This window comes from the organism of the source record quoted next, unplaced genomic scaffold, assembly GCF_019419815.1.
Source record: "Pyrus x bretschneideri cultivar Hongxiangsu unplaced genomic scaffold, Pyrus_bretschneideri_v1 Contig109, whole genome shotgun sequence".
NCBI lineage: Eukaryota > Viridiplantae > Streptophyta > Magnoliopsida > Rosales > Rosaceae > Pyrus > Pyrus x bretschneideri.
In genome coordinates this window covers 824,124-837,571 of record NW_025999401.1, presented here as the reverse complement: position 1 = coordinate 837,571, position 13,448 = coordinate 824,124, and the positions used below count along the sequence as shown (strand labels likewise).

At 36.3% G+C, this 13,448-nt stretch overlaps 1 pseudogene; it reads left to right on the top strand.

Annotated features, from left to right (window-relative positions):
• Nucleotides 1-2,894: 2,894 nt before the first annotated feature.
• LOC125471603 lies at nt 2,895-9,884 on the top strand (annotated as a pseudogene).
• Nucleotides 9,885-13,448: the final 3,564 nt, after the last annotated feature.

Here is a 13,448-nt window from a genome sequence, read left to right as displayed (position 1 = left end):
CATCATTGTCATTATCACTTCATTAAGATCACTTTGTCATGGTCACGATCACCATTTCAATAATGAAAACTTTTAAAATAATATTGCTTATTAATGAATTGGTCATTAAAAAGTCTATGACAATCCACACAACTCTAAAATTTATAAAAGTAAACTCTTTAGAATTCTACAAAAGTCTATCATTTAACTCATTTATTTTACACAAAAATATATATTCAGAAGTCTATAAAATTTTATGAAGTTTATAATAATGTTATGAACCTTTGATTTCTTGATCACAATTAGTGATGTATTAGCGTATTAAACAATGAGTATTTGATAGTGATAAGTTATCGCCAACTGGCATTTTGTGTAAGTGGAGAGTTAGGTATGTTTTGGATGTAAGTGAACATATATATTTTACAGAAAGAAATCAAAATACAAAAATATATTGGAGCTCTGCTCCTCTTGTCCTCCATAGCCATTTATGTGCTACTTGCAGGTTGAAATAGGGTATTGAGAATTGGGTCATATCAAATAGTCGGTAAAAGTCTACTAAATCCGTAAAAGTTTATCACTTTAAAAACTCAATGAAGGTCCATATAAATCTTAGCACACTCAACCAAGGTAAATGCGGAGTTCCATGTTACCCAAAAGACATTTACAAGAAAAAAAACAAATTTTCTCATTGGAGCCAACATTTACTATTATGAACACATTACGTCAATTATCCTCTCCCTCACAACTATTTGGAGTACTGCCGTTGCTTCAAATGTGGGCATATGTCACGCCAATACTTAACGTATAATTACACAGTGAAATTGACGGAAGGGTTATATTGGTGCAATTTAGAAGTCACGTCATGTAATATTTGAAAATTGAAACCTCGTGGCTCCTTTTACACATGACCCAAACCTTGTAGTGTAAAATGCCGTTTAACCCTTTTTTGCTGATCTCCTTTTATATCTACTAGCTTTTCTACACATGCTCATGTGGATGCGAAAGACCTTTTTATAAGAGTGCTGATAAGCCCACCCCCATTATATTATTTCTTCACCCACATTTTAGTATAAATTTTAATGTCAATTTTACCCTTTTGTAAAATGACATGTGACGACCAAAACAAAAACGTATCACAGATTGCCAATTTCCTTATACCCACTGCACATTGCCGGATTGCCCATTTCCTGGTGTCAGTTCACTATCTCTGTAAAAGAAAAAAATTATTCTCTCTTTCAATTTAATTATTGTGCCTTTCTGGGACGAAATCCCATCTCTTGTAAACAAGTATTTCTACTTCCATTTTTTCTTTCTCCAAAACCCTAATTTCAGGTATCAAATCAAATATGAACCAACCGATCATATATGACCCATCACTGCTTCATAAGATCCATGACTTCAAACTCTCTGTCCTCCCAGCCCCTTCTTTGGTTCTAATCCCAACCCAAACCTCACGCCTTCTCTCTCATTTCCCTTCTTTCTAAAACTTTAAATACATAACCTACTCATTGAATTCCATTGCATTCTACAATACTTGAAATTCATAGGAAAAATAAAATATCTAGACTACGTAGGGAACAAGAAGATAGGTGGTGAGGCAGTTTTGCTGCCATGGTGGTGTTTCGAAGGTTTGGGGACCTGGGTTAGGGTTGGGAGCTGGTGCGACACTGCATTGGAGTAGGGGTGTGAGGGGCTGAAATCATGTCAGGGTATTTTAGGAATGATGGTGGGTGAGAAAATAGTGTTTTCTTCTATTAACATTTTTGGTGGGTGACAAAATAAAATGAGTTGGGAAGATAAGAGAATGGGGTGAGCGTAGTACCACTTTTTTATAATGTTTTATTTTCTTTTCCACAATTGTACTCAAGCATCTAGATACATACGTGTTAGTGGGAAGAAACACAGCCCTATAAACCTATCCAGATTCTCTTCCCTCTTTTTTACCTCCCTTTCTTTCCCATACTATTTGAATGGTTAGGTTAAGCCACGTCAACTTCTTACATTAATTTTTTTTTTTTTTTTATAGAAAGAGAAAGAAAAAAAATAAAGAGTGTGAGAGGAGAGAAGGGAAGAGATAGAAAGGGGAGATGAGAGAATTCTAGTCCCTCCAATAAACCCGCCCTCAACATTAATCAGAGAGAGTGAATCTACCTAAAGACATTCAATAATCCTCCCCCTTCTATATCTGCCATTTGAACTGGGTCTCAGCCCGAAATGATTTGAGAAATAACGATACAACATTACCCAACAACTAAATAAGCATAAAACGACTAAGTTAGGGCAAATTTGTCGCCATTTCAAATGAACTCCAAATCTACAAACACAAACGCATTAAACAAAAACGTTTACTTTACAAAACCCGTTACCAAAATCCGGTTAGAGTTTGTAAATTTAAACAAAACATCAAGTGTTGAAGCAAAAACACACGTGTGGCTATGAGAGCTGCAGCTTCAGGGCGATTGAGGCTCAACCCGGGAGCAAGACAAAAAGTTTTCCGGAAATGTTTCCCAGTCGTATGATATTTGAATTAATAAAAAAAATACTTTCTATTAAACTTCCAACAAATTTGAGAAAAACCCATTTACTCAAATCCCATAATCCATATGATCTAAGAAACTCAAAATTTTACCAGAAAAAAAAAAATACATAAAAACAGTAAAATCAAAAGTGTCCAATAAGTAAGAGAGCTTACGCCTCCTGCCAGGAACCATGCAGTGACACCGTCATATTAACCGTCGTATCGGCTTTGCAACAAAACCCAAACAAACATGAACCTAAAACACGCTAGCTGATTATGAATTTTTGTTTAAACTTAAACATAATAACTAACAAAAACTAGTTATACAATGCATGATACACAGATAAGATAAGATGTAACGATCTTTAGAATCCTCACAAAAAAAATTTGAAAGAATCCTTACCCTACCCAATATGGGGTTTCGGCTTATTTTTAATTCTTTTTGTTTTCCTAGACAATCGTAATAGCCCAAAAACCTTTTGAGCTAGGCCCGCCATCATGGCGGAGCAAGTCAACACAGAGAGTGCTCCTCAAGAAAACCTCCGCCTCCTCCGCCGCTTCCTCCTCCATGACGACAATGACAAATTCCGATTCTTTAGCCGATAAAGACAGACAAAATTGGACATCCGAAAGAGGGCAGGAGCCAAACATTTCGGAAGAGCAAAGCCGCAATAAGAAGAAGAAGAGGCAGAGGAATAATGATCACAGCTACGGCGGCAAGCATCCGAAGTACCGCGGCGTGTGGTTGCGCTGGAGGACCAAATGGGTGTCAGAAATCTGCGATAAAAGGAAGAAATTCAGAATATGGTTAGGGACATACCCAAAAGCTGAAATGGCAGCTAGAGCTTATGATGCGGCAGCTCTAGCCCTCCAAGGTGCTTCTGCTTCTCTCAATTTCCCTGAACTGGCAACATCACTTCCCAAACCAGAGTCCCTGTCTCCATCGAGCATCCAGGCTGCAGCTGCTAAGGCAGCAGGCAGCAGAAGCAGAAGCAGAAACAGCTTTTGGGGAAAAGCAGATTGTATGGGAAGCAGTGACTGAAGAAGCAAAAGCCAGCAGCATAGATCAAGACCCAACTAGTACTATTGCTTCCATTGATTGTGATGCTGAGAAATTGGTTTCCAATGCAGCAGGTAATTAATTGCTAATTGATTGGTAGGAGTTCCAATATACCATTCTGATTTTATTTTATTTTTTTCAAGCAAAAAGGTACCTTTCTGATTTTACAGTTTCAAATGATTCAGAAACCTTTGGATTTTAGATAAATAAATAAAATTGAAGTACTAAGGTACTGATTAGAGTCATGGTGATCCCTTTGATTCATTTACGCTTGTCTTAAAGGCGAATTTTTTTTTTCTTGGTTCGAAGTATAGCCCTATGACATGTTACAGAGAAAAAGAACCTGTGCATACTCCTTGGTGTTTGTGTTGTGTTACTTGTGTATAAAGGAGAAAGAGTTTGTGGACCACATACTTTTTGCACCGCAGATCCGGTAGACGGATCTGGATGCACCTGTTGGAAGTGTTTGGCCTTGTTTGGATGTTTGCTAGAAGCGTTTTTTTGGTGAGGATGAATGCTTTTTTGATGCTATGTGCTGATGAATGCACTTGCTTAGGAGCTTTAATAAATTAGGGGAGACAATATTTAAATATTTCCTGCCAGTGAGACTCTCCATGAGTATGGTGTTTGGGGGTGGGGTGAATATATTGTTTGAGTCTTTGTGATGATACGGTACAGGATTCGTTGACGAGGAGGAGGAGCTGTAGGATTATTGTTACCTTTTGTTTACAGTTGCAAATTGTGTTACATTTGGTATAGGAAAGCTACTGATATGTTTTTGTTTGTGTGACGTGTTTCTTTAAACTCTTTTAGAATCCTTCAAAATCTCAACCGAATACATTCCCATAAATTCAGAGGATTGTACATCCGAAAAAGGGAAAGAGCCAAACAATGCGGAAGAGCAAAGCATCAAGAAGAAGAAGAGGCAGAGGACTAGTACTTGTACTAGTGATGATCATCACAGTGAGGGCAGCAACCAGCAGAAGTACCGTGGTGTCAGATTGCGCAAAAATGGCAAATGGGTGTCGGAAATCTACCAGAAAGGGAAAAAATTATGGCTAGGGTCATACCCAACAGCTGAAATGGCAGCTCGAGCTTATGATGCAGCAGCTCTAACCCTCAAAGGTGCTTCTGCTAATCTCAATTTCCCTGAATTAGCGCAAGCACTTCCCCAGTCAGATTCCCTGTCTCCAATGGACATGCAGGCTGCAGCTTCTGCTTCTGAGGAAATGCAGATTCTTTGTGAAGCAGTGACTGAAGAAGCAGATCCCAGGAGAAAAGCCAATCTTCCCATGTCACCAAATTCAAATAATGCTCAGGAATCAACTAGTACTTGTGCTTCAACTGCAGAAGGTAATTAGTTGCTCATTAATTGGGTTTAGGGTTTCGATACTGGAGCTTGGAGTAAGACAGAATTAGAGTAGGCTTTCAGATAAAACCCTAATTCTCATTTCTCAAAATTAGGGTCGACTTTCAGATCGATGAGATCAGAATTGAAGCTTTCGACCACACTATCAAACTTACAAAGACACTTTGAATCCAATTGCGAGATTGCAGAGTTCCAATACACCTTTCTTATTTTTTGGCAAAAATATTGCACCTCTCTGATCTTACAGTTTTGGACTTTCAAATGAGTCTGAAAACTTTGGATTTAGGTAAATAAATAAAATTAAAGTCTAAGGTACACGTTAAAGTCAAGTGGATCCCTTTTCATTTTTAGGCTATCCATCCCACTCTAATGCGACCTTTATGCAGTTGAATTCAAATTTATAACCCATCTGGGCTACAAATAATTTATATTCACCCGTTTTAATTTCTGCAGGATGTCCACACCAAATGAAAAACTTGGAGGTAAAATGTTAGATGATTATAGATTTCGAGTTGTTCTAGAATTTTTTTTTTTTAAGAGCTCGTTTGGAAATACTTTTGGAACCCAAAATTTTTTTTCACCAAAAGCGCTTCCAGTCATTTTAAAAGCACTTCCAAACGAGCCCTTAATTCATGTTTACTTTTGCTTTACTAGATGATTACCGCCGGGAAACAACTTGCCTCCAACATCTATACCGCTTTCCTGTTTTAATTCATGTTTATTTTTGGTTTGCTAGATTGATTATAGATTTGTAGCTGTCCTAGCATTTTCTCCAAAATAAATTATACATTTATTGTCTGTTTGAATTATAATTTTCTTTTTGTATGTTTAATAGTTTTACATTTAGATTTTAGGTTGATTCTGTTCTAAAAACGCTTTGTATTTTCATTTTTCCTTTTCTGTTCTTCTTTTCCAACTTAATGTGATGTTCCATCATATAAGATAAAGTGCCGTTGTCTAGTTAGGTCATCTCCAACCGAAGGGTCCAGAAGGCCAGAGGGCCAAAGGGCCGAAAATAACCCGAAAACCGTCTTCAACCAAGGGTTAGGCCAAAGGGCTCATGGGCTCCACAAAATCTGAAAGGGCCAAAGGGTTGACCCAATCCAGCCAGCCTCGGGTTGGCCAAAAATTTAAGAATTGTTGTCGAATATAACCGACAACATTGTTATTAATCCTGTCAGTTATATCCAACAGGAATTCTTAAACAAATTTTTGAATCCAACGGCTAGCTGACGTCAGCTAGTCGTTATTTTTTATTTTTTTTACAGTTTTTTTCTTTTTTTTACAAAATTTTTTTCCTATAACTTCTATTTTTAAATTCAATTTTTTTCTATAACTTCTAAATCTATTTTTTTTCCTAGAACTTCTATTTTACAAAATTTGTTTCATTTTTTTTTTAAATTCTATTTTTTTTCCTATAACTTTTATTTTACAAAATTTGTTTCATATTTTTTTTAAATTCCATTTTTTTTTCTATAACTTCTATTTTACAAAATTTGTTTCATATTTTGTTTTTAAATTCCATTTTTTTCCTATAACTTCCATTTTACAAAATTTGCTTCATATTTTTTTTTTAAATTCCATTTTTTTTTTCCTTTGACTTCTATTTTACAAAATTTGTTTTCATTTTTTTTTTAAATTCCATTTTTTTTCCTATAACTTCTATTTTACAAAATTTATTTCATTTTTTTTTTAAATTCTTTTTTTTTTCCTATAACTTCTATTTTACAAAATTTGTTTCATATTTTTTTGAAATTCTATTTGTTTCTTATAACTTCCTAAGCCATTATACAACATTAAATTAAATTAAGTAACAAGAAACAACATTAAACAATATGAAACAACATTAAATAACATTAACGAACATAAAAAAAAAACATTTAACAACATGAAACTTAAACAACATTTTTAAAAACATTTAACAACATAAAACTTAAACACCTACTCTATGCTTCTTTTGGCCCAAAGATGTGCAACAAGATCTTATTGTAGGTACTTGTTTGTGACACGGGAACGTATCATTCTATAACACCTCATGTACTTATTTATAGAGATACTACCAGTTCTTAGATTGAAAGGCATATTAGGCTCATCATATATTTTTGCATGAGCCATTTTTGAACTATTTGGATCTTCTTGGTCGTCATCGGACTCTCCATCAATATACTCATCTCGCTCATCCTCCATTATCATATTGTGTAATATGATGCAAGACATCATGATTGAGTCCAATTTTTCTCGACTCCACCCTCTTGCTGGTTCGTTGATGATCTTCCACCGTGCTTATAGAATACCGAAAGCTCTCTCAACATCTTTCTGGTATGCCTCTTGGTGTAAGGTAAACAACTTTTCCGCATCATTCCTAAGGTTTGGAATTGCTTAGACAAGTGTCGCTCACTTTGGGTAGATGTCATCTGCCAAGTAATACCCCATATTGTATTGACGGTCGTTGATGTAGTAGTCAAGTTGAGGTGCTTTACCTTCCGTTAGGCAATTGAAGAGGGGTGAACGCCCAAGAACTGTAATGTCATTTTGGGATCTAGGGACTCCAAAGAAAGCATACCAGATTCATGTGTCATATGAGGCAACCACCTCTAACACAACAGTTGGCTTTCTCGACCTTCCGCTAAAGCCTCCTTGCCATCCGGTGGGAGAGTTCTCCCAATCCCAATGCATACAGTCTAATGACCCTATCATGCTCGGAAACCCACGGTCTTTAGCTTTGCGAAGGAGCCAATTTAAATCTTCTTAATTTGGCTCGCATACGTATTTGTCTTTGTAAACCTGAACAATTGTGTCACAGAATTGTTCAAGAGTATCGAGGAATGTAGACTCAAACATACTATGGGTTTGATCCATCAAATTAGCTGGGGAGCCATAGGCCATCATTCGGAGTGCAACAGTAACCTTCTGATGAGGTGAGAAACCAAGGCAGCCTGCTCTACCCCGCTTCTGTCGAAAGTATGGATTGACCTGCTGGACCTCACGAAGTAAACGCTTGAAGACATGACGCTTTATTCGGAAGTGACGTCTGAAATCCTCTTCTGTGTACACCGAGTTGGGGTTGAAGTAGTTTTTCATCAGATTGGCATGAGTCATCGCTCTGTCTCGTGGTTTGTAAGAGCGACCAGCAACAGAGCCACCCCATTGAGGTTGTTCCTCAGTTGGTTAACACACCATGGCCGTAGCCATGGTTGCTGCTCTGTTTTGTTTGTTGCACCTTACTTGAACTTATCAGACTCCTCATCTTCTCATCTGATTTGCACCTATTTTTCTTCCAATTTGGAATTGGATGGGGACCCCCAGTTGGAATTCATTGCAAACTTGAATTGAAAGAGATTGAATTGAAGTAGATTGAATTCAAAGTTGTGTGAATTATAGCCCAATATCCATCCTATTTATAGCAAAAAAACAAAAAACAAAAAAAATTCAAATCCAATGGCTAGCTAACGTCACTTAGCCGTTGGATTTGAATTTAAGTTGTAGTTTTTCAATAATAAATTATGTTTGGCTTTATGGTCCTTTGGTCCTCGGTTGGAAACGGTTTTTTGTGGTAGGGCTAAAACGAGCCCTATGACCCTTTGGCCCTCGGTTGGAGGTGGAAGCAAATATGGCCCTACATTGTTTATTAAAATATTAATTTCTTGGAGGGCCAGAGGGCTAAAACGAGCCCTCTAGCCAGCCCTCGGTTGGAGATGACCTTAGTTTATAGAAGCAGCTGACTAGCACGAGTGGCATTAAAAATGTGTCTTTGGTGTCAAATAAAGCTGGAAGTCCTAATATTTAGAATGGACAATGTATTTAATCTTTTCATGCATAAATTTTTAAATTTTTCTCGTATAAAAACATCCATGTTTGAGATAGAGAAAAGGATGAATAGTTCTGTTATTATTTTAAAAAAAATAAAAAAGAACAAATAGAGAAAAGGATAATACTGCAAGTCATGGAACCTTCATTTGAAATTTGTTATTTAACTGCTGATATAACTTATCGGCAATTATCACTCTTTTTTTGTCTTAAATGAGGGGTTTAGGATGAGCGAACTCTGGCGTTCTCCTTATGTTGTTGTCAAGGGCTTGTCAAAGACGGAGGCAATAGTGGAAATAGTTGAGTTGGGTTTAAGTAGTTATTGTGTGCCTTATGTGGTCCTTCAACCGGACAATCCATATTTTTTTTTTTTTTTTTTGCTCACCGATGCATTTTGTGCAAAGGTGGTGCAGAAAATATTGATCATATGTTTCATCATTGTCCAGTGGCTTTGAGATTGTGGTATAATCTACTTCAGGTTGCCAGGTTAAAGTTGGTGCTGCCCTTTTCATGCAATTCAGTTTTTTTTCGTTTGAGAGTTTCTGCAGCGTGTTAACAGCAGCAGTATTTGGGTTATTTGGATTGAAAGGAAGAAGCAAAATTTTTAGGTCCAATGTGGGATAAAGTTAGATTTTGGACTGCACTTTGGATATGGGTTTCTCGTTCACTTTGGTTTTGTTTTTCGGGTTTTCCATGTTGATATGTTTTGAGTGTTTTCTTTCAATGTGGCTTCCATAATAATGTACTCATTACTTGTTATTGTATGAATAACAGTTGAATTATCTTGATATGGACAAAGCTTTTGAATCGATCTTCCCTTCTTGGTTATCCAACTCACCCGAGAGAGCCTGACATCTCAGCATCATCGCCTCGGCCGCCACTAGAAGATTGTCCATTCTCCATGTTTACCGAAAAAGATCCACCGGACCACTACCCAGTAAAGTTTAGATTTTAGGATTTGTTTCTTGTCTTTGATGATGTATGTATATAAGCTTTGGATGAATGGTTCACTCTTTGTGGTAGTCTACTTAACCAGTAGCAAATTATGTTTTCTGTTTGTAAGATTAACTGACTGGTTACATGTACTAGATCACCTTCTTCTCAACCCAAATCGCCCGTTTGGAAGCCTCCGGATGAGGCATTGATCGTCATTGTATGATTAGTCTGCGATTCTCCTCATCCCGTTTCAGTCTCGATTTCCTCATCCTGCTAATATTCTTGTCTTTGATTTCAATATCTTGAAGCTTTGAACCCCAAATCCCAATCACCTGTTCCTCCACCTCCTTGGGTCCATCTCCCTCCATCATCTTCATCTTTTGGCTCCATCAGCTTTCCACCTATCCTTAATTCGGATCCGCCACTGCATGTGTTCATCTGCATTTGTCGCGGATCTATGGGCGGTCGTTGTGGTGCTACTTGGAGGATAATGCGGCTTTCTTCTTCCTCGATTATGCGGCTTTTGCTGGTGTGACTGTTGATCTCAGGCGTTCGTGGGAGGCGACATTGTTTTGATCGTCTGTGGAGTTCAGGTGGCGGTGCTAGTAACTATAGGGGCTGTAGATTACTTGGGTTCTTCTGTTTTGTTTTCTGTAGATTCCAAATTCAAGTCATGGACCATAATTATGAAGTGATCCTTTTAAATCTTCAGATTTGATCATGAGTTTGATTTTTGGTTAAATAAAATATGTTTAAAATTAATCAAGTCCTTCAGAGAATGGATCTCCTTTATTTTAATTTTTTTTTCAAAAAATGAGAATTAGTTGTGAGACCCACTCCATATCGAACTTCAACAACTCGAATTGTCTATTTCGTAGGTCTCAATTCATAAATAGTTATTGCAAAAAGTTCAATTCAATTCGAAACTATTTACCTATTTAATTGTCATGACGATATTTAATATTTTTTAAAATATAATGTTTGTCAATTTCTTTTAACTTAATTAAATACCTCTAGGGCTGGGCACGGGCCGGGTACATCATATTTCATTACAGGAATTGAACCGAACCCGGCCCGTTTGAAGCGGGCCGGTCAGGGCAGGGTCCACGGTTCCCTTTTTCTTTTTTCTTTTTTTTTTTTTTGTTTGGGAAAAATTAATTACAGCAGCACAAATTCAGTTTTAAACATATTACATTCCAACCATTACACCAGCATAGATTCAAACATCGTTCGATAATAGCCTCTTGAAATCTTGAGGAGCCCAATATTCGTCCTACAAAAATTTAAAGCTATTAGCTATATATAATACATTGCAGCCATCTTCTGGTGCACAAGTGCACATGTTCAACTTTAACAATTCTTGCGGATAAAGTTGGCTTTTGGTAAAAGGAAGATCACTGCTGCAGATTATGTTGGTTATAGCAGATTATTGCAATTTACACATACTGCAAACCACAGATTGCAATTGCACAGATTCTATGATTCTAGGTTTCTACCACAGCACTACCAACGTCCAAAATAACAACATATCCAAATTCCGAGAGTCCAAAATAAAATATCAAAAAAAACCCTAACGTAAAAACAAACCAACTTCCTAACTTAGGAAAAGAAAAAAAACAGTGTCCTAATTTAATTATTTTCCAACACTCTCTTCAAAAACTTATTTTCCAACAAACGTACCCAAAATTCAATGAAACAAATAAAAAAAAACTCAGAAATATCTGGAATTATTCAATATTGGTATTGAAGTAGGCAGATAATCGTGAGCTACTTGTTTGCAGACAAGGAAAGCAACTTGCTTTCTATTTCCACAAAACAAAAAAGGAAATGGAGCAAGTTGAAGTAACGGATGTCGTCAAGGTCGGAGGATGGCTGGACGGGTGGTGGTGGTGTCGTTGTGTTGGTCGCGGCGGCGGTGATGGGCGTCCTCTGGAATGTCGTCGGAGTAGGGATTCAAGGGATGGTGGAGAGGTGGGGTTTTGAGACTGTGAGAGAGAGATTGAATATCTGAAACTGATTCTGGAACCCTAGGTTAGAAATTAACCGTTCAGATTGCATGATAGGTTATCATTCAATCTCGACCGTTGATTATAATTATAAATGGGTTGGTCCAGGGTCCCCTTTTTCTAAGGTTTAGGAACCAGCCGCCTCGTACATAACAAAGGCCCGGCCCGGCCCGGCTCGGCCCGTTTGTTCCAAAAAAAAAAAATAAGACCTGGCCCGTACCTGTCCCGAACCTACATTACCCGTCCCGACCGACGGTTCCTCTACCCATTTGCCCACCCCTAGATGCCTCAAATATTTTCGATTTGGCTAATATTTTGTAAGGATAATTTATGAGATGCAATTTGAAAAATGAATAGTTTGGATTGTTGAAGTTGGTGTCGGCTCCACAACTAATCCTCTTTTTTTTTTTTTTTCTTTTATTCTTCTTTTTTTTTTAATGAGATCCCTCCCTTAAAGGGCTTTGTAAAATTAATTATGTGTGTGTGTATATATATATTTCTACTAATTAATAAAACCTTCTTTGTCGTCAACCAAAAGATGGTGAAAAGACAAATTAGTCTTCTATCATAAAAAATAAAAAATAAAAATCGGTAATAATGTAATTTCACTAGTTCAAATTTTACAGTTTTTTTATTGAAGTTTCACCTATAAATGATATTAAAATACCTCCAATATTTATAAAAAAAAATAAACCAAAAACAAAAACCTCTCACTTCCCAACGTTCTCTCCCTCTCTCTCCCCTTCTCATTTTCTAAAAAAAAATATGTTCATACATACGAAGTGGGTAAGCAAATACTAGTATATATTATTACATATTAATATTTTTTTAATTATCGAATCCTCGCCGTTCTCAAATCAGGATTCTTTTAGATTTCACGAATTCCCATACTCGTGCTTCTGAGCTGAACTAGGTTTCAACGAAAGCCTGATAACTGATCTCTCTATATCCAACAAAAATAAAAAAAAAAAAAAAAAAAAAAAAAAAACTCAAAATCCTAAAGCATTACAAATTAAATATAATGCATAAATTTGGTTCATGTCGATAATAATTTCATATTTCGGCATGGATTAATAGACATTTTATTTTACAAATTTGAAAATACTTTTACGTTCATTTCAAAGAACACTTATTTATTTAGAATTCCTCAATCCCTTTAATGTAAATTACCTTGAGTCAATTGAAATAATTCTTCTATTCAACTAAAGGTAATAAAAACAAATATTTTTCTCTAACTAAAGGCCAATACCACTTTCTAAAATTCTTCTTTATTGACTTCTCCTTAAAAGCATAAAATGTTAATTGAGAACAAATTCCACCATTCCGTGCTAAATGGTTGCACATATTGCTTTGCTTATTCATGTTTGGTGGATTGGAAGTAGACTTGGCATTTGTGTCATGTTTTTTGTGTTTGTGTCGTTTTCACAATATACCCGTTATCTTAATGGGTCGAGTCGTGTCGTGTAACACTCGTTAAAGTAAACGATAATATGACCTGACTCAAAATCGACATATTAATATTATCAAGTAATATGATCCGACTTGTTACCTGTAAAGTAAATATATTTTAAATCAATAAATAATAGAAATCTAAAAAATGAAATTTGGTGAATAGAATAAAGCGTAAACTACAATTGACGGTCAAATTCAAATCTAAGGTTTATGAATTATGGTGTCAGATTTCGAAGTTAAGCACTACAAGAAAGTTGTAAAGCTTGTCATCACGAGTGATTGTATATTTTTATTTTACATTTTTCACACTCCTACAATAAT